Source organism: Ursus americanus, chromosome 20 (genome assembly GCF_024610735.1).
Source record: "Ursus americanus isolate L20-20 chromosome 20, mUrsAme1.1.p, whole genome shotgun sequence".
In the NCBI taxonomy this organism is placed as follows: domain Eukaryota; kingdom Metazoa; phylum Chordata; class Mammalia; order Carnivora; family Ursidae; genus Ursus; species Ursus americanus.
In genome coordinates this window covers 27,796,014-27,822,205 of record NC_142146.1, presented here as the reverse complement: position 1 = coordinate 27,822,205, position 26,192 = coordinate 27,796,014, and the positions used below count along the sequence as shown (strand labels likewise).

At 39.8% G+C, this 26,192-nt stretch overlaps 1 non-coding gene across 1 annotated transcript; it reads left to right on the top strand.

The window, feature by feature from the left end:
* The first annotated feature begins 10,632 nt into the window (after window positions 1–10,632).
* LOC123788500 (U6 spliceosomal RNA) lies at window positions 10,633–10,739 on the top strand. Its single transcript, XR_006778517.1, has one exon. It is a non-coding gene; the product is annotated as a U6 spliceosomal RNA (small nuclear RNA).
* Window positions 10,740–26,192: the final 15,453 nt, after the last annotated feature.

The window sequence follows — 26,192 nt, the reverse complement described above, 5'->3', positions numbered from 1 at the left end:
TATTGACTCACTCTGATGTACCCCTGAAACATTTAATAGGATATTGTATGTCAATTATACTTCAATTAAAAAAAAAAGTGAGCTCCTGATCCTGTGTTTTCATGCCTGCACCAGAATCTGCTTGTCTTTTCCTGCCTCCCGGTCCACTTCCTCGCCAGTTCCCGACTCTAGCTTCATTGAAGTCTCTCTCTGCACTTACCACTAAGGTGAGAAACTGAAACTGATCCTCAGGGACTCTGGGACTAACCCTCCATCCTTCCTCAGGTAGCCCTGTTTTAGTCTGTGTGTGCTCCCCACTGCTCTGAATGGTAACTCCAACTGAGGGAGTCTTGCTCCTGCCTAAGAATGCTCTCTGTCTCATGGAAAGGAGTCAGGCAAATAGTACACTAACCATGTTATGAAGTAATACCAGCTAAGACCCCGATGAAGGATCCACAGACAAAAAATGCCATATAAAGTTCAGGGAGCGTTATCCCTGAGAGCTGGACAATCAGGGAGGTAGGACTAAAATTGCCATTTGTTGGAAGGGTAAAGGCTGGAGAAGCAGAGGGAAGGTGTGAGGCAATCTGGGAAAATAAAAGGAAATCATCACAGGGCAGAAGAGAAAATCTATGAGATGAGGGGTACCTGGGTGGCACAGTCAGTTAAGCGTCTGACTCTTGATTTGGGCTCATGTCCTGATCTCAGGGTCATGAGATCAAGCCCTGCATTGGCTCCACACTCAGCAAGGAGTCTGTCTAACATGTCTCTTCCTCTCCCTTTGCCCCTCCCTCACCCTGCTTGTTCTCTCCCTCTCTCTCAAATAAATAAATAAATAAATAAATAAATATTTTTAAAAAGTCTGAGATGAAACCATCAGCTAGAGAGCAGATTCTTCAATGGGTTGGTACAATACGGCATTGCTGTTTTGTTTTCATCCTTTTCTAAAACCATCACCAACACAATTCCTACCCCCATTCTCAGGGCTACCATCACCACCATCACTATCACTGTGGTGAACACATACGTACCCAAAGACACCCACACACTCAAATTCCTTTATCTTTTAATTCTTACTTTGGAACAGAACCAAAATCATTTGGATCATTTGTGATGTTTTGTTTTCTTTTAAGGGCTTAATGATGAGAACTACTTCCTCAGCCTGATCCCTGTTGTCGTGCTTCACTGCCCAAATATTTTGAAACTCCATAAACACAGCATCTTCCACATTTGCACACTCCAGGTTCAAAAATTCTCAGTCCATAAGGAAAATACAGGTCACTATATTATGTCAGCATAATTATTCTAGCATCTTACCACCATGGTGTTCTTCTGGTCATTTCTGAAGAACAGGACATACAATCTTTACATTCATTGCTTTATTTATCAATTCGGCAAACATTTATTTAGTCCCTACTATATGCCCGGCACAGGTCATGCAATAAAAAATAAAACCTAACAGAATCCCTGCCTTGTACAGTGTTTGGTATTGGAAAAGTGGTGGACATTTTGTTGGTTATCTATCATTATCTCTTGCCACACAATAAATTGCTTCCATACCCAATGGTTTAAAACTACAGTGATTATTTATTATCTCAGACAATTTCTGTGAGTCAGGAATTTGGAAATGGTTTCACTGGGTGCTTCTGGCTAAGGTTTCTCAAGAGTCAAGATGTTGGCCAGATGAAGGCTCAACTGGAGATGGAAGATATGTTTCCAAAATGGCTCACCCACATAGCTATTGACAGAAGGTTGCCTAACCTTATGATATGGTAGCTGGCTAGCCCAAGAATGAGTGATCCAAGACAGCAAGGCAGAAATAAAAATGGCTTCCATGCTTTCACCTGAGAAGTCACACACAGTAATTTCCACAGTATACTGGGTTCCATAGGCCAGCCTCAGTCAGTATGGGAAAGGACTACACAAGGCATAAATACATGGAGGTGGGAATCATAGGGCATCTTGGAGACTGGCTGCCAGACATTAATAAAACGATAACTCAAATAAGTGCAAAATTACAACTACATTAAGGAGGTCTTTACAGTCCATGTCAAAGATATATTTTAATCTTATTCTAAGATTATTGAGACCCCATTAAAATATTCTAAGTAAGGGTACAAAGCTCACATTTTGAAAAGATCACTCCATGAGTTCCGCCTTGGGCAGTACGGCAGAGAGGGCATTCTGAAAACCCCTCCTCCATTGTCAAAAACGATGAGCTGCTAGGTAAATTACAACTCACATATTTTCCTAAGGTTTGGCTGAGCTCATACAGAAGTACAGAAGATCCCTAAAGGCCAGAAAAAATAAAGAGTAAGTTAAAATTACAGAAGTAGGCAAAGATGGACAAAAGTTGGCGCTTCTCGGAGAAAAAAGCCAATTTCAGGAACCTAGGATTTGGGAGACATGCCTAGCTGATTCAGGGAACAGGAGAGCAGCCCTTAGACTGAAACATGTCAGGAGTCACTTACAGGGTCCTTGAAGAAAAGTCTTACTTACAAAGGAAGTACTTACAAAGGAAGCCAATATGGGAAGGAGCTCTTTCTGCTCCTTTTCTGCATGGGAAAAATTATAAAAGTAAAACAGCAGACTTGCTGAGAGATGATCACCATAGGCTTGCTCCGATGTGGGTCTGGGATTCAGGTTTGTACTACGTCTGCCTCGGTAATCGTCAGACCTAGACGTTAAAGTGCTTCCGTGCCGGCGGTTCCATGTGCTACCCAGCCAGAGCACATGCAAACTCTTTCTGAATTTTGAATAGAATAGAAATACTAGGGGCGCCTGGGTGGCACAGCGGTTAAGCGTCTGCCTTCGGCTCAGGGCGTGATCCCGGCATTATGGGATCGAGCCCCACATCAGGCTCCTCCGATATGAGCCTGCTTCTTCCTCTCCCACTACCCCTGCTTGTGTTCCCTCTCTCGCTGGCTGTCCCTATCTCTGTCAAATAAAAAAAATCTTAAAAAAAAAAAAAAAGAATAGAAATACTAATTGTTGACTTTATTATGTTGAGTATACATGTTATATTTTTGAGAGTAATGACTTAAAAAAGAGAGAGTACATAATTTCTTAACTAGTAGAAGGGAATAAACTGGATTTTTTAAAAAATGCATTACTATACCATAAGAAGAGTGCAATACTATCTTTATAAAATATGCAGAATAAAATACATTATTATGTTACTTCTGGTCATCTCTGAATCCATACGATTTAGAGGTTAAGAAGACAGACTCTAGAATCAGATGGCCGAGGTTCAAATTCTACCCCCAGTACTTACAAGCTATGTGATCTCAAAAAGTCATATAGTTTCCTTGTTCCTCAGCTTTCCCATCTGTAAATTAGGGGTTATAACAGTGTATATCTTATAGAGGATTCAGTGAGTTAATAAATGCGAAATTCTTGTTTTTCTTTATTTCTTTATTCATTTATTTATTTCGGAGAGAGAGAACGTGCATGCATGCATGAAGCAGGGGAGGGGTAGAAGGAGAGAATCTCAACCAGACTCCCCCCTGAGCATGGAGCTGACCTGGGGCTCAATCTCACAACCTTGAGATCATGACATGTGGCTAAACCAAGAGTCAGAGGCTCAACTGACTGAGCTACCCAGGCGCCCCTGAATGTAAAATTCTTAGAACAAAAAGCAATACAGAGTAAGTACGTACACTGTTACTAAGATTTATGTTTAAAAAAAGAAAAAAAGAATATTTTTATTTGCTTGTTTATATACAATATATCTGTGGAAGACTCACAAATTCACTAACGAGCATGGTTGCCTGTGAGGAATAGAGGGAGGCAGACTTACCACTGTAAACCTTTTATTCTTTTGATTTTTGATCCATATACATTTACTATCTATTTAATAATTAACTTGGAAATATATATAGGTAACATATATTTTAAATATATTTTAAATTAATTATAAATTTTAAAAGCTCACTTATGTATTAGAATAGGCTAATTGCTCTAATAAGTAGACCCAAATTCCACAGAAATATATACATTGCTCAATTGTCCCCATTGTTCAATACCATACCATGCCTACTTACTATTCCCCAACCCTACCTATATCTCTATAAACAGTCCTTTTATTAAACTCTTCAAATTATCTAATTTGAGTCTGCCACCTAAGACTAAGAAAAGTGGAAACCACCAATGTGATAGATGATTGATATGACTAATTAAATGTGTCCTTTTTACCATTTTTTGACACAAGTCCCATGCTGATGGCCCATCTGCTGGGGTCTCTGATGGTTAAAAGGAAACACACCAAACTTTTTGGCTTAGCTATGATTTGCAGCTTTTCCCAGTTGTTTTCCCCTTAAAAACCATAACATTGAGCAATTACTCAGAAAATTTTAAGATTAAGATTGAAGAAGATTGAGACTTTTGAGTGGGGGGGAGAGAGCATGTGTGTGTAAGTGGAGAGGGGTAGAAGGAGAGGGAGAGATAATCTCAAGCAGACTCCATGCTGAGCATTGAGCCATCATGGGGCTCAATCTCACAACCCTGAGATCATGACCTGAGCTGAAATCAAGAGTCGGGCTCTTAACCTCCTGAGCCACCCAGGAGTCCCAAAGATCAAATTTTTTTTATATGTCCAATGCTTTTCCATGGTGATCAAGACAGAAATAAATTTGTATAATATGTTTACATGTGATATACACTTTGCCTGCGTGATACATTGTACACTGTTATAGATTCAAAATTAAAATGCTGGAAGAAATATGTGTATGACTTCAAACAACTAAAGAAAGTTGACACTTTGGAAGAGGTAGAGAGCAGTTTCAAGTTTAATTGGGAAAGACATATGTCTGCAGTAGCTAAACTCACGGTGCATTATTTAACTTCCTCGAAGGTTAAATACGTTAGCGAGAAATCTTAGAAATGCCACTGGCGTATGGTTGAGTATGAGCTGTCAGAACCATTCCATAGGCTAAGGCTATAGGCTAAGCTTTGGTAAGTCTGCGAATACTATTCATCCAAATACAATGGAACTAGGTAAGCAATTTAGTAAACAAAAGCACTGGGGGGAAATAGCCCAAAACATGCTCAGAGGGGTAAGCAAGGTCAAACATTATGCAGGCCTGTTGTGGGGTTTGCATTTTATCAAACACTTTGAGAAACCTTTGAAAGGTTTTAGGAAGGAAAGTGACATGAGTCCATTTACATGTTAAGTAGAACCCTGTCCCTGCTTTGTGATAACCAAACGGAGAGGATGGACGCGCAGGAACCGCACTGGGGACTAGCGCAGTGGCCCAGATCAGAGGGATGGCGACTGGCGGCCATGTAAATGGAGGCAAGTGGCCAGAGTCCTGCTGTAATTTGAAATGAAAGTACTTTGGTTTGGCAATAGATCTGACATGAGATATGAAGGGAAGAGTAGTGTTAGAGCTAGTCTTACAGTTTCTGGCTTGAGCTCCAGGGGGAATGACAGCTTTTAATGAGATGGGTGGGATAAGAAAAAAAGTTGTTTTTCTTATCACAATCCTAATAGCTGAGAAAAATGGGTGCTTTAGCTAGAGGATGTTTTTGTCTCCTTAAACCAAACAAAATCATCTTCTTCAGTATAAAAGTTTTCACATACTTGGAAAACAATGTCAAGTAGCAGATGTGAACATGTGAAATCAAGACAGTTGAGTGCAAGTGGAATGGCTTTCTATGAAAATGTGAGAAATTGAGGGGAGACAGCTCTGCGCGGTGGGAGGGGGAGAGATTGAGAGGCCCTCAGCCTTTGTGGGAACAGTAGCTGAAGACCACCTCATAATGCCCCTAGTAGTGGAGCGGGAGCTACTCCGGCCGTGTCCTGCCAAGCCGAGGAGCCGTCAAAGAGGTCAGCTCACAAGTTTAAGTAGTCCAGGCCATACTATCATCTTGGTCCAATGAAAATGTATCTTGAAAAGGAGGCTTCGTCTTTAGAAAGAGATAAGAGAACTTTTCCACCCCCATTTGATTCTTGAATACTTTTTTTTGAAATCATACCAATATTCAGCAATACCACTGTTGGGAAATTCTTCTTTAATCCACTTAATCTCTGCATTATGTTTTAATTAAACCACTGTCTCTATCCCAGCCTTAAGAAAGTTAAAAAAGAGTCAGGAATCATCACCTTTGTGGAAATAATTTTAAGTTCACACTCACAAAGACTAGTGGAACCCAGAGGTCAGATGTCCCCATATGGAGTCTCTGTTTTTGCTCCTTATGTGCTTGACCACCCCACATTCCACACTGGTTGCATTGCCTAAAGAGAATTCGTTCATATTAAAAGCATTAGTGAGCAACGCAGATTTTGTTGAAGACCTTCGCGTGGGTAGTTGTCATACTGCCCTTAACCAGTACAGGCTCTAAACATCCACCACAGAGCAAACTAATAAAAAAATTCTCATTAGACATGTTATCCTAAGTCCGTTCTTCCCTCACCATCTCCCCGGGAAGTTCTCCCTGGCCTTTCCCTTGCAGAGTGTTCCATTTCTCTGTGCTCCCCACCAAACCTCATTAATTCCCCCATTTTATTGGGCTTTTCTCTCTCAAGCGTAAACTACAACCTACTGCAGCTGTTCAACGATAGGCCCTCAAAGAGTGGAAGACTTGATCCTTTTTCTCTCACAATTTTATTCACTATTGAAGTTCTTAGGTTTTGCTTGGCTTAGCCAAATTCAATACACATGGCGTCCTTCCAACTTCGCAGCCATAGGGACTATTTTTTAAATACTGATTCCTCTAGTACCAGCACCAGGAAAACAGGAAGTTTCCATTAAATGTATGTGGTGCACCTACCTGGGCTCCTCGAGGAGGCAGTTCCCAAGAGAGTAAGTTGAGGCCAAGCCACAGAGGACCACAGCAACTCAGAAGATGAGAGCCAGAAGAGATTGGGGACACTCATTAATTGATGATCAAAGCCAGAGATGGGGTGAATAGAAAGGTAAATGCTAATAACACACAGGTCGAATGGGTGACAAGTCTGGGACCTGGAGTCCTGCACATTCATTTGCGGGCCTGCTGTGTCTTGCATGTGTATCAGTGTTCTGACTCATGATTTCAGTGCCATCCCTTCTACACCGAAGGTTCTGACTGTGACATTTAGAAGCCATGATGAAATTTTAAGCAGAACTTAGCAATATGTAGATCTTGCCCTTGAAATTGATTTTTAATTCTTTCCTCCAAAGTGCATTTATCAAACTTAACACCGTAATATCAGATTAGATGGTCCATAACTGAGAGTAAAGTGGCTTTGAAATATAACCAAACTTTGGGTATTACACCACACAGGCATACCGATTATCCAATCAATTTTAATTAACCTCCAGTCATGTAGTTGGGACACGTCAGGTGCCACAGCACAAACGCATAGGACACCTTTTCTACCACAATCCAGCAGGAAAGAGATGAGAAGTATACCAATACCTCTAACAATGGAGTAGCATCTTAATGGCACTAACCAAAAAGGCTGTATGAGTTTGTAAGGGCAAATACAAATTCAAAAACGCATTTTTAAGTCTCTCTAGTATGTAAAAAAAGGAAGAGACTTCCCACTTCCCTTTTATTAGAGCATTTACTTCAGAAAAATTGTGTCTCTAAATTCTTTTTCTGCCTCTTTGAGACATATGTAAATCTGTAAAAAAGCTAAATAAACCTCTTGACAGTTTTACAACCCAGAAATGTTTTTCTCAAGGATTTGGGAGCTGTCTCTTTAAACTGTAATTGAAGAAGATATCACGCCCATCTCCCAGTTTCCATGGTAGGGTAGGATCCTAACTTTGGCAGGACACCTGACTCCAAGCTGCAAAACTACCTCTCACGGTAAAGATACGAAACGTTATTTTTCCTTTGGATCAAGGCAGTTAGCAAACACAGATAGCCACCCAATTACCAGATGGATTCAGGATGAACTACGTGTGACAAAGGGTGCTATCGAAGCCTCTTTCATGAGATCTAGTACTTTTTCTTCGGAACATGCGTGCAGTGGCTTATACCTGCTTGGCTGTACAGAAGGCTGAGATTTCTTTCTGTCTGTGCAACTGGATAGCAGATGGCCTGTGACGCCCATCACAGTCTGGTTCAATAGCCAACTGTTTTCTGTTTTTCCTATATTTAGTGGAGAGGAATTTCTGCATTGGCAGGAGATTTTTTTTTATTCTAAATTATACTTCCTCCAAAGTTCAGGGTACGGAAATAACATTTGTGATAAGATAAAGGTCAGATGGGAGAAGGTCTCTTGAGGGAGAGGCCTGGAAGATGGGGTAGGATGTTGATCAGAGAAAAGAGGGAAGGAGGCATTTGAGGCAGAGCACATGACCCTAGCAAGGGCTGAAGTGGTACAACGCAAAAATGGTCAAGGAAGGGTGGAGAAATGAACTTAGCTAGACTGAAGGACTGCTCACTTGAGAAACAGACTTAGAAGAGCGGGTCCTGAGTACAATGCCAAGGCATCTGTTTCATCTCAGAGCTTGTAATCAAAGCGTCCATGGTTAACAGGACTCCCCCAAGGGAACCAAGGATCAAGTGAAGATAAACGACTCAACACAAACTTCATCAAACAAATCAGAGAAAACTATTTTTCAGTGGGAACGGCCCAGTCTTGGAATTTCATTTAGAAAGCTAAAGAATCTTTAAGGTCCCATTCATCAGTGTTTTAATCCTAATAATTTAGTCAACAAATATTTAGATAATAGCCACTTTGTGCTAGGTACTGAGCTAAGTGCTGAAGAGATGGAAATAAATAAAAGAGAAATGGTTTCTGCGTTCAGAGAGCTTATAGACTATTGGGTAGGTGCTAATGTAACACTCAGGTTTATTAACCTCTTTGCTGTTAGGCATTGTGCTAGGCACTTAACCCGACTCCCAAAGCAAGCATTATTATACTCACTTCATAGATGCAGAAACAGCCTCAGAGAGCTTAAACTGCTCAAGCTTCTGTAGTCTGAAATGCAAGGTATGATTACAAATGCAGTTCTTCTGAAGGCCAACCAAGTGCTGAAAGCACACATTCCTGCCTCGTTCCCAACCTCAGCAGACAACAAGTCAGTCCTTTATTAAGCATATCAGCTATAGGTTTCTTGTAGATGCCCTTTATCAATTGGGGAAGTTCCCTACTATTTCTAGTTCACTGAAAGTTTATATCATTAAAGGATGTTGAATTTTGGGGCGCCTGGGTGGCTCAGTCAGTTAAATGTCTGCCTTCAGCTCAGGTCATGATCCCAGAGTCATGGGATTATTTGCTCCCTGCTCAGCGGAAGTCTGCTTCTCCCTCTCCCTCTGCCACTCCCCCTGCTTGTGCTCTCCTGCTGTCGAATAAATAATAAACAAAATCTTTTTAAAAAGGAGGTTGAATTTTGTCAAATGCTTCATCATCTATAAAAATAAGAGGTTTTTAGTGTATTCTGTTAATATAATGATTTATATTGATTCATCGCGAATGTTAAATCAACCTTACATTCTTAGGATAAACTCTACTTAGGCATGATGTATCTTCTGTCTTGTTGGAGTCCATTTATTTTTTTACTAAAGTATAATTGACATAGGAGATTATATTAGTTTCAGGTATACCATATAATGATTCAATATTTTTATATATTACAAAATGATCATCACAATAAGCCACAATAAGCACATACATAGTTGCAAAAAATTCTTTTTCTTGTGATAAGAACTTCAAAGATCTCCTCTCATAGCAACTTCCAAATACACAAGACGGTATTATTAACTACAGTCACCATGCTGTAGACTCTGTCCCTATCACTTACTTATTTTATTCCTGGAGGTTTGTACTTTTTGACCCTTGTTGCCCATTTGCTAATATTTTGTTAATGATTTTTATATCTAGGATTAGGAGGGATGTTGATCTGTAGGGGTTTTTTTGTAATTTCTTTGAATGTTTTGTTATAAAGGTGACGCTAGCATCTTAGAATAAGTTGTGCAGCGATCACTTCTATTTTCTGAAAAAAAAATTCGCGTAAGGTAAGTTTTTGCTTCATGAAATTTTTCATAGGCTTCACCATTGACACCACTGGGACCTAGATTTGTCTCAGTGCAATAGTTTTAGATAACAAATTTGATCTTTAATACATATAATAGGGCTATTCAGATTTTCTGTTTTATCTTTTGTCATTTTTGGTAAGTTGTATTTTCCAAGAAATTTGTCCATTTGTCTAAGTTTTTTTAATGTGCTGGCAAAAAAAAAAGATGCTTATAGTATTTTCTTATTATCCTTTTAATTTTTGAAGGATCTGTGATTGGTAATCCCCCCTCATCCCTGCTATTAGTGATTTGTGTTCTCTCCCTTTTTTTCATCAGTCTCATTAAAAGTTCATCAATTTTGTGGATCTCTTCAAAGGACCAGCTTTTAGATTTGTTAATTTTCTCTATTGTCTGTTCTCTTTCAATGTCTTATTCTCTTCTCTTTGTAATTTCCTTCCTTCTACTTGCTTTTTTCTTACTCTGCTCTTGTTTTCCTAGTTTCTTAATGTGGGATATTAGTCTGTGATTTTAGATCTTTCTTCTTTCTTAATATAAGTGTATAAATCTATAGATTCCTTCTTGAGATTGCTTGCTCTGCCTCCTGTAAACTTGAATTCATTATCATTCAGTTCAAAGTATTTTCTAGTTTCCTTTGTGATTTTGTCTTCGGCCCATGAATCTTTTAGAGATATGCTATTCCATGTGCTCACTTCGGCTGCACATATACTAAAGTTGCAACCACACAGAGAAGGTTAACTTGGCCCCTGCACACGGATGACATGCAAATTCAGGAAGCATTACGTGTTAAAAAAAAAAAAAAAGAAATATGCTATTTCATTTCCAGGTATTCATGGTTTTTCTGGATCTCTTTTTATTATTAATTTCAGTTTAATTCTATTGTGGTCAGAGAATACACTTTGTATGATTTGAATCCTGTATAATTTATTGAGACTTGTCTTGTGGCCCAGCACGCGATCTATCGTCATGAATACACCATGTGCGTTTGTGAAGAATGCATAGTCTACCATTGTTGGATGCAGTGTTCTATAAATATCAGTGACATCAAAGGGGTCAACAGTGGTGTTCAGATATTCTGTGGCTCTCCTGAATGTTTTTTTGTCCAGTTGTTCTATCAATTTCTGGAAGAGGAGTGTTATATGTAAAATACTGTAATTGTAGAATTATCTATTTCTTCCTTTCATTCTGTCAATGTTCGCTACATGTATTTTGAGATTCTATTGTTGACATGCATACTTATAACTGTTGTGTCTTTCTGATAAACTGTTCCTTTTATCATTATGAAATATCCCATTTGTTTCTGGTAACTTTCTTGTCTTGAAGCCTATTCTATGTAATATTTAAAATGATGATTTCGTTCTTCTTATGCACACAGTTTGCATGGCATGTCTTTTTCCCATCCATTTACTTTTAATCTTTACGTGTCTTTATATTTAAAGTATGCCTTTTCAGGAAGAACATATTTTTATCCACTCTGTTTATATTTGTCTTATAATTGGAGTGATTATACCACTAACATTTAATATAACAATAATTTAATATAATAATAAAAATAATTAATGTTTAAAATAATAAATAAAATAATGTAATAATAATATGGTAATATAATAATTACCATAACATTTACTAGAATATCAAAATAAATCATTAACATTTAATATAATAATAATAATAATTTGTTTGGAGTTAGTCTACCATTGTATTATCAGTTTTTCTTGGTCTAATTTTTCTTCTTTTTTTAATATCATTTCCACTTTTTTGCCTTCTCTTTGATTCTTTGAATATATTTAGCATTTCATTCTAACTTACCAGTTGGCTTTGGCTGAATTTCTTTTTCTAAGCAGCTACTCAAGGGATTACAAAAAACAGACCTAGCCTGGGCTCTGTGTCTCCCCATGCAATCTGGCCCACAGGGTCTACGTTTTTTGGTTCCTGGCCAGAAAGACAAGGTTTCTAGCAGAGATTTAGCTGCCAGGGCTGCTGTGACCATCTTGCCTTTGCATGAAAGGGAGCCTGCCCTTAAAACAAAGCTTTAAGAGAGGAACCAAAAAAAAAAAAAAAAAAAAAAGGTGAACACAAATACAACCCTACATGATTTAATTCCTCTCCAAAACCTGCATCCTTTTGTTCACCTTTCAGATCTCAAGGAGTTGTTTTTGTATTTTGTGCAAATTGTTTCATTGTAACCGTGAGAACAGGCGGTAGGAGGTTTATAGCAACAGAGCAGAACCAGAGCTCTTTCTTCAGACTTGGATTTATTCAATTAACTGGAATACATAATTGAGAATTTTTCTTAAGAAAGGAAGAATAATTATTACTTTTCAGAGTTCTTTCTTATCTCAGGATATCTCTGACTTTTGAACACCCAAAACATTTGACAAAATGTAGAATTTTTACGTCATTTTATTTCCCCTGTAAAAGATGGGTGATATTATTCCATTGTCTTCTGTGATTAAATACCATGGAGAAATAATCTGAAGGGGGCTTAATGTTTTAGTTTGTTTTTACACTTAACACTCCTTTTCAACCTGGATACTTCTAATTTGTTTTTTACAAAATTTCCTTCTTCCTCTTTTGATATTAAAACTTTTGCCAGGATATTCCTACATGTTGAATATTTTGTTAACTTTACCAAGAACAAGACAGAGCCTTTTCAAATTTTGAATTTAAGGTTTTATTTAGCTCTAGATAGTTTTTCTTCACTGTCAGCCAATGCTATGTCTTTGTTTTTCTCATTTAATTTATTAAAACAAAATCTCTACTATTCTTTCCCATCTATCATCTTCCTGATCAGTTTCTTTTCTTCAATTTTCTCCTCTATATTCTGAAAATGTTCCATGTTTCCTACAACATGACAGAGTTTTCAGCCTTTGACTGTCACCGCTCTAAAAATACGCTATCATATTCCAGATTTTTATCCATTATTTCTTTAAGTAAGCCAGAACATTTTGCATTTCTACCCTCAATTTAACATGTTCCTCAACTTTTGTGTTGTAGAGATTTTATCTTTTTCATCTTTTAGGAAAGAAACCAATAACTGACTTCTAAAATGTTCTTTTTTGGGGGCACCTAGGGGGCTCAGTTGTTTAAGTATCTGACTCTTCTTTAAACATGTGTTTATTTATTTGAGAGAGAGAGCACAAGGGGAGTGGGGGGAGGGTCAGAGGCAGAGGGATACAGGGAGGGGAAGCAGACTCCCAGCTGAGCAGGGAGCCCAATGAAGGGCTTGATCCCAGGACCCTGAGAGCATGACCTGAGCCAAAACCAAGAGTCGGAGGCTTAACTGACCAAGCTACCCAGGTGCCCCTAAGCATCCTATTCTTTTTTTTTTTTTTTTAAGATTTTATTTGAGAGAGAGAGAGAACACAAGCAGGGAGAAAGGAAGGGGGCAGAGGGAGAAACACATTCCCCACTGAGCAAGGAACCTGATGTGGGGCTCGATCCCAGGACTCCGGGATCATGACCTGAGTGGAAGGCAGACACTTAACCTGCGCCACCCAGGTGCCCCCATGTCCCACTCTTGATTTCAGCTCAGGTCATGATCTCAGGGTCATAAGATTAAGGACCGTGTTGAACTCTGTCCTCAGTGGGGAGTTTGCTTGAGATTCTCTCTTTCCATTTACCTCTGTCCCTCCCCCACCTCTAAAACGAATAAATAAATCAAAAAATAAATAAAAATAAAATATAAAAAAATAATAATATGTTCTTTTTCTGTGAAAAAAATCATTTTCAGTTATTTGCTCTTCTCAGTCATCAACAGAGCATTTGTTATCCTATGCTGCATTCTTTGTATAGTATCCATAGAGTTTTTCTGTTTACTTACTTCAAATAGACTTCTACTTAGAATCTGGCGGCAATATGGGATGTCCTTAGCTCTTCTCACTGTCCTCTCCAGTGCTGGCACCTCCTCATCTCAGACCTAGATAAGAAAGTCAGGTAAACCTGGACAGCCACTAATTTCATTAGCAGAGTCTAACAGTATTCCTTTAACATGAGTCTGCTGGCCTGAGATGGCTGTTCACTTGATCCAACAGCTGGAGATCTCTCCCGCTAACTCAGATGCTCGCGGCTTTTGTTTCCGTGAACTGTAGTATGTGGAGCATTAAATTCTATGTGAGCGCTGCTCCCCAGAGCCCCGCCTCCCTCTGCAACTGTTTGGTGAAGTTCTTCAATGACAAAGAATCCTAGGGCATAATGAACCTCTGCCCATCTTCTACTCCTGTCATGTTTGTGGCTAGGAATATTAATCTCTCAGTGACTATAGAAAGAAAGGACCAGGAGGCTGGGTTTTGGAGTAAGAGTCACTGTTTTCCAGTGAACTCCTGTGTCCCACGTTTAGGAAGGCATCACTCAAAGCCTTCCTCAATCCTCTGAGGGGCCCCGAACTGTCTGTTTGCATAACGTGGACAAGAAGGTGAGTGATCTAAGATGATAATCCTCGATCATCCTACAGTGGTGTGTTCTGAAGAAATTCCACTCCAGTTCTGACATCTCTTATCTTCATTTTCCAGTGTGCCTGCTAGTTTTTATCTTTTTTTCTGTTTTTTTAAAGCTATTTTAATAAGAAGTTGGGAGGAGAGATATCAGGTCTGGCTGGCTGGTCTGTCACCATAGCAACCCTGTAACTGCCTTCTGAACAACCTGCTTATTTGGTATGATTATGTCAATGACTGTCTATGTCACTGGTAAAAATAAAGCTGTCAGCGTGACAACTTTCCTAAGTCAAAGAATCTTCTGCCCTGAGGCTGGATAAAAGCTCTGATCCTCTAGGGAAGTGGACACTCAAGGGCAGAAGTGTTTGCTGTGGGCACACACATTCATGAAGAGCTCCTGCCTCTAGGATTTCTGCTCTCCTCCTCCCGTGTAAGCTCCGCTGACTCCCTGGAAAGAGCCAGGCAAACCTAGCAGTTCCTTTGAATTTGGATATATTTGAGACAGAACCCTGTAAAGTTAGAGTGCAAAGGCAAGCAGCTAAGCTGACATTTTCATTCATCCTTCCTTAGCTCCTTACCAGTGCTGCTCTAATTGATACATCCATCTTGAGAGCCTGTTTAGACCCCTACACAGACTAATTCATTTTACTAACTTCACTCTTTTTTCCTCCAATATTTTATTATAAAAATGTTCAATCATTCAGCAGAGTTGAAGGAATTTTAACAGTGAATTTTACACTATACCCTCATCTAGACTTTACCATTAACGTTTTACTCTATTTGTTTCAACGCCCATATCCATCCTTTTACCCATCCATCCACTTATCCATCTCATTTTCTGGACCTATTTCAAAGTTACAGACATCAGTACACTTCCCCCTAAATACTTCAGCCAATGTGCCATTAACAAAGTTGAGTATTTGTTTATGCTTTTGTCTTTTTGAAACAAAATTTGCACACAATGAAATACACAAATTGAGCACTCGTTTGCCAAGATCTGATAAGTGTATACACCTGTGTAACTCAAACACCCTCCGCTATTCCCAGTCTGGACAATCATCACCCTTCAATTTGTCCCCTGTGATTCTCAGGTGACAGTTCTGCAGCAAACAATAAGCAGTCTCGACTAGACTAGAACCAAGGGCAGGGGGCTCCAGGAGAGATGTGGAGAGAGAAAACTGATAGAATAACTCATATGTTTGAATACATTGAGAGAAGCATTACACTTCTCACAGCATTTGGCAATAAAATAGGGACATGTGTATAAATGACTATCAAACAAAACAAAAAATAGAAGTGACTGTTTACTCCCCCAAGAAACAATCGGGTTATGACATGTATGTGACATGGTTCTGCCAGGAATAATATTTACATCATTGTAGTAATATAAACCCTGCATGTTGATCTCATTTAAAAAGATGTAATTATTTGGAGAATGAAGAGAAGGGGCATGGATATGTGATTAAGAAAGCCTGTAGCAGGGGCGCCTGGGTGGCACAGCAGTTAAGCGTCTGCCTTCAGCTCAGGGCGGGATCCCAGCGTTATGGGATCGAGCCCCACATCAGGCTCCTCCGCTATGAGCCTGCTTCTTCCTCTCCCACTCCCCCTGCTTGTGTTCCCTCTCTCGCGGGCTGTCTCTACCTCTGTCGAATAAATAAATAAAATCTTAAAAAAAAAAAAAAAAGAAAGCCTGTAGCAGAAATTCAATAGGGTGTATCTAAAAATAAAGCATCAAGACAGACATGGGTAAGAAAATTATATGAAAGAGTTGGATGTGATTGCCTGTGGGGAGCTTGAACTGAGGATGTAAAGGGCAAGAAAATTCTGTCCTTTGTAGCTACCTTAGCAGAACCAATTGATTTTTAATCTGTGTACCTATAGAATCTTGTTAAAAATTAAAGTTACATTTTAAGCAGCAGAAGAAATTAATACTGTGTGGCAGATTTCCAATTCCATTAATATTATGTGCAAGGCATATTGGAGGAGAGGACCTCTCACTGAAAAGCAACCAGAAATGTTGGTGAAGTATACTAATCTTTTAATTCTGTGCCTGAGCTTAAAGAAGGAGGAATCTCCAGGCAAAACCAGAAAGAAACTGAAAAGCAGAGGGTACCTTCACTCTGGCATCATTTGCCAATTAAAAAAACGAAGGAGCTTAAAATGTAATGACGCTCAAGGACAGGGAGACAAGATGTTGGGCCTGTGCAAGGGTTGGAATAACACCCCTACATAAACCAAGACTCTCAGAGAGCTACTCTCTTGGGGGGAAAAAAAAGGGCATTAGAAAAGAACAACTCTTTCCAGAAAAGAAGGATATTCCAAGGAACTTATCTGTGTTGCCCTGGGCCCTGTGTGGGAAAAAGGAATGTCTCACTTGAGAATTGATAGGCAAACCTCTGCTCTCATACAGGATAGGGGTTCAAATGTACAATGCATGATCCTGGATTCCCAACTTAAGAAATTATCATAAAATGTCGTCTCAGTTTAAAAACAACCCTGAGATTTCTGGCAAAACCCAACACAAATCATCTTCAGGAGAAACATGCTTGACCTAGAGCTCACATGATTCCAACAGATAAAACACTGCCCAACATAAGTACAAACTCAAAATTAGAAAATAAATGTAAAAGCAACATGAACACAAAAACTGATCCATCATGAGCAAGAGTCTTCAGAAACCGCAAATACCAAAATGAGAGCCTCAAAACTTCAGATAATACAACCAGATATAAACAAAATATTAAGTGTACTTGAAATTATTAGTTAAGGGCTGCCTGGGTAGCTCAGTTGGTTAAGTGTCTACCTTCGGCTTAGGTCACGGTCCCAGATACCTGAGATCAAGTCCCGCATGGGGCTCCCTGCTCGGTGGAGAGCCTGCTTCTCCCTCTGCCTGCCACTCCCTCTGCTTGTGCTCTCTCTTTTAAATAAATAAATAAATAATAAATCAATAAAATTAGTTAAAAGAAAGAATAACAATAACATGAGATGGGAAAAAAGCACTATTACAAATGATAAGGCCAATTTGAATAACACATATCTAGATGTCAATGAAATTAAAAACTCAACTTTTTGTTCTACTTTCTAGTATTAGTAATTTATGATTCAATAATTTTACTATTGGGTATTTAGCTAAAGAAAATAAAAACACTCATTCAAAAAGATATATGCACCCTTATGTTCATTACAGCGTTATTTACAATAGCCAAGATATGGAAGCAGCCTAAGTATCCATCAACAGACGAATGGATAAGGAAGATGTGGTGTACACACACACACACACACACACACACACACACACAGGAATACTATGAAGTTATAAAAAAAAAAAAGGATGAGACTGTGCCATTTGAGACAACGTGGGTGGACCTAGAGGGTATTATACCAAGTGAAATAAGCTAGACTGAGAAAGACAAATACCTTATGATTCTACTCATTAAGTGGAGTCTAAAAAAAAAAGAATAAACTAACAAAAAGCAGAATCAGACTTGTAAATACAGAGAACAAACTGATGGTTGCCAGAGGGGAGGGAGCTAGGGTGATGGGCAAAAATCAGTGGAGAGGAGAAGGAGATACAGACTACCCTCACGGAATGAACAAGTCACAGGAATAAAAAGCACAGCATAAGAAATACAGTCAATGATATTGTCATAGCGATGTAATGGGACAGATCATAGCTACACTCGTGGTGAACAGAGCACAATGTATAAACTTGTCAAATCACTGAGCTGTACGCCTGAAACTAATGTAATATTGTGTGTCAAATATACTCAAGAAAAGGTGAAAACATACAAGCAAAAATAGTAATTTAGAAAATCACTCCTACTTTGATTAAAAAGAATTATTTTCTGGAATTGAACAGTTATTAAACCTGTCTCAAGAAGAAACAGAAAAAGCACATTAATTAAATCCATGAAGGAAGTTCCCAAAGAACTCCTGTCTTTACACTGTCACCAAAGAAACAAAACAACAAAAGGTTCTGATTTTTTAATTAGTCAATTTTTCAATAGAAATAGAATAGAAAGAGTTGGTATTATTTAAATTGCTTCAACCCCAGAGAAAGAAAATAAGCTTCCAAATTATTTTTTTAAGAAGCCAATTCTTTCCTCAAATCCTGACAAAGATACAAAGGAAAAAAGAAGACCATGATCTGATATTATTCAATATTAATAATAATACTTAAATACAAATTAGAAATACATTACAGCATTTGATTTAAGAACACACCATAACCAAATGCAATTTTCAAGAATTATTCAATAAAAAATTTAATGAAATAACTTATTAAATAAGTCAAAGAAGAAAATCTATTTAATCATTGCAATAAAAATAAAAGCTCTGAAATTCAGAGCCCTTTGTTAAAACAGATGCTCAAATGCAAAGACTTTTTTTAAATAAACAAAAGTTACACAATGCAGAAATCAAAATGGATGTCAATGTGTATTTTGTGACCTGAGGGATGAGTTATAAAGTGGGGAAGGACTTGGAGCATTCACATGAAAGCAAAGCTGTGGAAGATTACAAGAATTTTTATACCCAGTTAGAAGTTTGTGCTGTCAGTTTGGTTAAAACTACATTTCCCAGAATTCTCTTCAGTGTATGATTATAGGTTAGATGTGGACAGAAGAGGGATTTGCATGAGATCTGGAAGTTGCAAGTGGAGGTCTCTGAAGGTTGCCATGATGGAGGCAGGGGTGGGATACTACAGCTTACTTTGCTCTCTCTGCGCTATTTCTAGCTCTTTCTCTCAAGTGATGAACCTGTTGATCAATAGCAGCCACAGACCCAACACCAGCTGCTTGACCGAAGACGAGGGGGGGGGGGGAGGGAAGTGGTAGAGGCACAGCCTCCCACGGACCTTCCTATGTGCTTCCTCTTTGTACTCTCACTTCAGTGCGTGGGTAGGCTTGACATCTCAGAGTGGTGACTTCCTCCAGAATCTTCGCTTTCCACATCCTCCACAACTGTGTAAAGTTTATTTATTTCCTACTCTGAATCCTACACGCCAAACTCAGTGTTCTACTTCCCTGATTGGACTCCGAATGACTTGCCAGCCACTGCCATCCATACATGAAAACAACCAAAAGTTTTTCTCAAACACTTAAAGACCCAAAGTAGAAAGCATTATGAGCCTTTATGAAGACCAAGTCTGAAAAGTGATTAAAGGAACCAAATGACAAAGGGAAAAAATTAAAAAGAACTCATGATAAAGAAGTCATGAGCCGAAAGGATAAACGGAGGCTACTAATACTTTTAACGTAGAGAATTAAGATTAGGTGAGTATAGGAAATAAAGATATAGAACAGAATATCAATATCAGTAAAACTTGACCTTAGATTAACAATGGAAATAAATGTTTGGAGGCAAATTTGAAGATGGTAAGAGGGAAATTTTCTTTCTTTTCCTTTTTTTTAAAAAGATTTTATTTATTTATTCGACAGAGAGAGAGACAGCCAGCGAGAGAGGGAACACAAGCAGGGGGAGTGGGAGAGGAAGAAGCAGGCTCATAGTGGAGGAGCCTGATGTGGGGCTCGATCCCAGAACACCGGGATCACGCCCTGAGCCGAAGGCAGACGCTTAACGACTGAGCCACCCAGGCGCCCCAAGAGGGAAATTTTCTAAGTGCACTATTTCTTTCAACTTTCAAGTTCACCATTTCACTCTTCAAGTTGATAAATACCATATGAATGGGAAGTTCTTAAAAATGAGGTTTAAGGACTGTCAAAGTTATGAACTTACTTACGTGAAGCACCGAAAACAGATAACAAGACATTCAAATTAAAGAAGAAAAAAACCTTTCAAAGCAAAACAAAGAAAATGCAAATCATAAAACAAAAGAAAGAATGTTTTTCAAAAGAGAAAACACAATATTATAAAAAAAACACTTTTTAAAAAAGGAGATTGGTCAGTAAAACCAGAGTCTGACTCTTTGAAAAGAGTAATAAAGTTGGGGCGCCTGGGTGGCTCCGTCGTTAAGCGTGTGCCCTCAGCTCCGGTCACGATCCCAGGGTCCTGCACTGGGCTCCCTGCTCAGCAGGAAGCCTGCTTCTCCCTCTCCCACTCCCCCTGCTTGTGTTCCCTCTCTCGCTGTCTCTCACCGTCTCTCACTGTCAAATAAATAAATAAAATCTTTAAAAAAAAAAAAAAGAATAATAAAATTGACAAATTTTTTGCCACTCTGATGACAGCCAAACAGAAGACCAGACAGATAAACTTTGAGTTGACAGAGCAAAGCTACACCTAGAAATGGGGTTAGAAATTAGAGATTCTTCCCATGCATGGCTTCATTCAGTAAACACTAACATGAACCAAAATGGGTGATTATACAGGCACGTGTAAACTGCCAAAATGATCTTAAGTAGGAGAAAACCTTAATAAACCAATCATATTACAATAAACTGCATAGGTTCTTAAAGATGTACCCCTAAAATAACTGCCAACCCAGCTGGTACTATGAATGAATCGAATCGATCATTGGAAAATTCCTTTATTATGTCAACTGCTCAAGGTCTTGGTAAATTATAGAAACTATCTAATTGATTCAACAATGCTGACAGAAACCCAGAAAATTGGAAGGAAGGAAGTAGGGAAGGGGGATGGAAGGAAGAGGAAGGGACGAGAAGAGATGAAACAAAACACCTATAGGTCATTTTCATTTATGAATGTTGAGTTTTGTTGTATAAGGCAGTTAATTTACTGACAGATCAGACTTTTCCCCTTGGGCTCTGGTCGGGTAGGTCTAGAGTGGCCCGCTCTCGGGCTTGTGTAGCTCTACTCTTGAATTAAGCCTTTCAGAGGCCTCGGCTAAATGCCCCTCTGTTCAGTGAGCCCTCTCCACCCTGGCTGGTTCGAACTCCAGCGTTCCCCAGCACTTTGTGACTTCAGAAAACTCCACTGAGCTCACAAATCCACAGTAGCCATTCCGCATCTGCCTTGTGGGCTGTGCCAGCCAAAGACTCAAGCGGTCACCAAAGATTCCTAAAGAGAACCATCTCCTCACTGCCCTCTTCTCTCTTTCTCTGGCACACGCATTCCAGCCACCCCATCAGCTCACCGGTCTCTGGGATCCACTTTCCTGGGCTACAGTTTGGAAAACTCACCAATGCAGACAGCTGGAGGGAGTGCAGAGTTCAACTCATGTTTTCCCTTCTCTTGAGGATTAGAGCCCTGCAGTGCCTACTGTTCAATGCTTGAAAATCGTTGCTTCAAACTGGCACAGCCACTGTGGAAAACAGTATGGAGCTTCCTCAAAAAGTTAAAAGTAGAACTACACTCTGATCCAGCAATTGCACTTCTCGGTATTTACACAAAGAATACAAAAATACTGTTTTGAAGGGATACAGCGCCCTGATATTTATAGCAGCATTGTCAGCAATAGCCGAATTATGGAAAGAGCCCAAATGTTCATCAACTGATGAATGGATAAAGAAGATGTGGGAGACATATATATTCTGGAGTATTACTCAGCCATAAGAAAGAATGAAATCTTGCCATTTGCAAGGGTGTGAATGGAGCTAGAGAGTATAATGTTAAGCGAAGTCAGTCAGAGAAAGACAAATACCATATAATGTCACTCATGTGTGGAATTTAAGAATCAAAACAAATGATCATGGGGGGGGGGAAGAGAGAAGCAAACCAAGAAATAGACTCTTAACTATAGAGGACATACTGAGGGTTACCAGAGGGGAAGTGGGCGGGGTGTGAGTAAAATAGGTGATGGGGATTCAGGAGGGCACTTGTGAGGAGCACCAGGTGTTGTATGGAAGTGTTGAATCACTATATTGTACACCTGAAACTGATAGTACAGTGTATGTTAACTAGCTGGAACGTAAACTAAAAAAAAAAAAAAAAAAAGTTGCTTCATATATTTTGACCAGTTTTATAGTTATTTACCGCAAGGGGGCAGTACAATCTTTGTTACTCTACCATGGTCAGAAACAGAAATCTATGGCCAGCTTTTAATTTTAAAGATTTTATTTTATTTTTTTTTAAAGATTTTATTTATACATTTGACAGAGATAGAGACAGCCAGTGAGAGAGGGAACACAAGCAGGGGGAGTGGGAGAGGGAGAAGCAGGCTCCCAGCAGAGGAGCCTGACGTGGGGCTCGATCCCAGCACTCCAGGATCAGGCCCTGAGCCGAAGGCAGACGCTTAACAACGGAGCCACCCAGGCACCCCAATTTTAAAGATTTAAACCTTGATTATAACACAAGAATAGGAAACTGAAAGTGAATAAAAGCAAAGAAATTGCTGAATTTCAAGGTAGATGATGCTTTTTTACCACAAAAAATATTCCTTAAAATATTCCCCTAAATTAAAAAAAAAATGTAGTCATAAAAAGCATTACAAGGTTAAGGATAATGGGTTTTTTTTTTAACTACATAGTTAGATTTTACACAGTTCCAACTGACATTCTGCCATGAAGGATGAGGACACTGGGAATCTTCCAATTTTCCCCACCACTGATTTCATACATAATATACATAATATATAATTTTGATCCATAATCCATCATTTTCAAGGTTTGTAACATTTACCTTCTGTTTTGTTCATTTCTTTCCAAATCTTATACCCTATTAGTTCCTTTCTTTGTCTTATGTAATTGGTGAGAATCTCTCGTAAAATGATGAAAGAGGCAGTGATAGTGGGCATCGCCATTTTGTGCCTTATTTAACAGGAATACTTCTAAAATTTCATCATTAAATATAATATTTGCTATGGTTGTTACTAGTTTCTCTTCATGGGTTAAGAAAGTAGAGATTCTTTAAAATTAAGAGTATTACATTTTATCAAATGTTTTTCTGCAATTACGAGACGATCATATAATTTTTAACCTATTGATAACTTACCAGGATGAATTTTATTGATATGATCCTTGGATTCAGGAATAAATCCTATTTGAACATGCCATATCTTTTCATGCACAACAAAAGTCAATTTGTTACTAAGTTATTTAAGACTTTTGCAATACTTTGGGGAGGAGTTAAGATGGCGGAGGAGTAGGAGACACCTTTTTCAGCCGGTCCCCCGAGTCGAGCCTAAACAACCACGGAACCAGCCTGAGACGCAGGAAGACGCATCTGGATCTCTACAAATGAACATCTCCAGCGCTGAGTATTGAGGTACGAAGCGGGGAGCCGTGTATCTGCGCACAGATATCGGAAGATAAACGGAAGGGGGAGAGAGCCGCTGCGTTCGGGCGCCAGGAAGCGGCAGCCACTTGCACGGGAGAGCGGGCGGTCGGCACCCTCATAACAGCAGACTGAGACCGTGAGCCGGGTGCGCGCGCCACCAGGCATCTCGCGGAACCCCAGAATCCCGGTGCGCTCACTGGATCCAGACTGAGACCGGGAGACCCGGGAGCGGGCGCGGGGCGGCTGGCGGCTGGCGGCATTAGAAACACAAAGGACAGAGATGCGCCGGCCCTGGAAGTGAGGGCTGGGACGCCGGGTGTGGGGCGCACATCCCGGACGCTGCAGGGTTGAGCAGCACCAACAGAAACAGAGTTAAAGTGGCCAGAACATCAGTGGAGAACGGTCCGCAATCCCTCTGTTCTGTGACAATGCAGCCTCTGCTGCTCTGACCCTCAGAAGAAGCATAGCTGGCCGCCAGGGAAAGCCGCCAGAGAACAAAAGCCTGGAAATACCGGCTCAGAGAGTGCCCATCCCCATCCCCCCTCGCAGGGGACGCGGAGACTCTACCCAAACAGGGTTGCCTGAGTATCGGCGCGGCAGGCCCCTCCCCCAGAACACAGAAGGCAGGCTGAAAAATCAAGAAGCCCACAACCGGGCGCCTGGGTGGCGCAGTCATTGAGCGCCTGCCTTTGGCTTAGGGCGTGATCCCAGCGTTCCGGAAAGGAGTCCCTCATCGGGCTCCTCCGCTGGGAGCCTGCTTCTTCCTCTCCCACTCCCCTGCTTCTGTTCCCTCTCTCGCTGGTTGGCTGCCACATAAATAAATAAATAAAATCTTTAAAGAAGAAGCCCACATCCCTAAGATCCCTATAAAACAAGGGGCACGGCCTGGGACCCAGTCAATAATTTGGGCTCTGGACAACCCCGCAACCTCTCCTCATCAGAATGACAAGAAGGAGAAGCCCCCCCCAGCAAAGAAAAGACAGTGAGTCTGTGGCCTCTGCCACAGAAATAATGGATATGGATGTAACCAAAGTATCAGAAATGGAATTCAGAGTAACGATGGTCAAAATGATGAGTAGAATTGAAAAAACTATTAACGAAAAGGTTACTGAGAATATAGAATCCCTAAGGACAGAAATGAGAGCGAATCTGACAGAAATTAAAAATTCTATGAGCCAAATGCAGGCAAAACTAGAGGCTCTGATGGCCAGGGTCACCGAAGCAGAGGAACAGGTTAGTGAATTGGAGGATGGGTTAATAGAGGAAAAAAACAAAATAGAAGTTGCTCTTAAAAAAATCCAAGCCCACGAATGTAGGTTACGGGAGATTACTGACTCAATGAAACGATCCAATGTTAGAATCATTGGCATCCCCGAGGGGGTGGAGAAAAACAGAGGTCTAGAAGAGATATTTGAACAAATTGTAGCTGAAAACTTCCCTAATCTAGCGAGGGAAACAAACGTTCGTGTCCAAGAGGCAGAGAGGATCTCTCCCAAGCTCAACCACAACAAACGTACGCCACGTCACGTCATAGTGCAATTCGCAAATATTAGATCCAAGGATACAGTACTGAAAGTAGCCAGGGCAAAGAAATTTCTCACGTACCAAGGCAAAGGCATCAGAATTACGTCAGACCTGTCTACACAGACCTGGAATGAGAGAAAGGGTTGGGGGAGCATATTTAAAGCTCTTTCAGAGAAAAGCATGCAGCCAAGGATCCTTTATCCAGCAAGGCTGTCATTCAGAATTGATGGAGAAATAAAGACATTTCAGAATCGCCAGTCACTAACCAGTTTCGTAACCACAAAACCAGCCCTATAGGAGATATTATGGGGGGTTCTATAAAAGTAAAAAGGCCCCAAGAGTGATACAGAACAGAAAGTCACAGCCAATACAAACAAAGACTTTACTGGCAACATGGCATCATTAAAATCATATCTCTCAGTACTCAGTCTTAATGTTAATGGCTTAAATGCTCCCATAAAAAGCCACAGGGTTGCAGATTGAATAAAAAGAAATGACCCATCCATTTGCTGTCTACAAGAGACTCATTTCGAACCCAAACATGCATTCAGACTGAGAGTAAGGGGATGGAGTACTATCTTTCACGCAAATGGACCTCAAAAGAAAGCTGGGGTAGCAATTCTCATATCAGATAAATTGGATTTTAAACTACAGACTATAGTTAGAGATGCAGAAGGGCACTATATTATTCTTAAAGGAAGTATTCAACAAGTGGATATGACAATTATAAATATATATGCCCCCAACAGGGGAGCAGCAAGATACACAAGCCAACTCTTAACCAGAATAAAGAGACATATAGATAAAAATACATTAATAGTAGGGGACCTCAACACCCCACTATCAGAAATAGACAGAACACCCTGGCAAAAACTAAGCAAAGAATCAAAGGCTTTGAATGCCATACTCGACTAGTTGGACCTCATAGATATATATAGAACACTACACCCCAGAACCAAAGAATACTCATTCTATTCTAATGCCCATGGAACATTCTCAAGAATAGACCATGTTCTGGGACACAAAACAGGTCTCAACCGATACCAAAAGATTGAAATTATCCCCTGCATATTCTCAGACCACAACGCTCTGAAATTGGAACTCAACCACAAGGAAAAATTTGGAAGAAACTCAAACACTTGGAGACTAAGAACC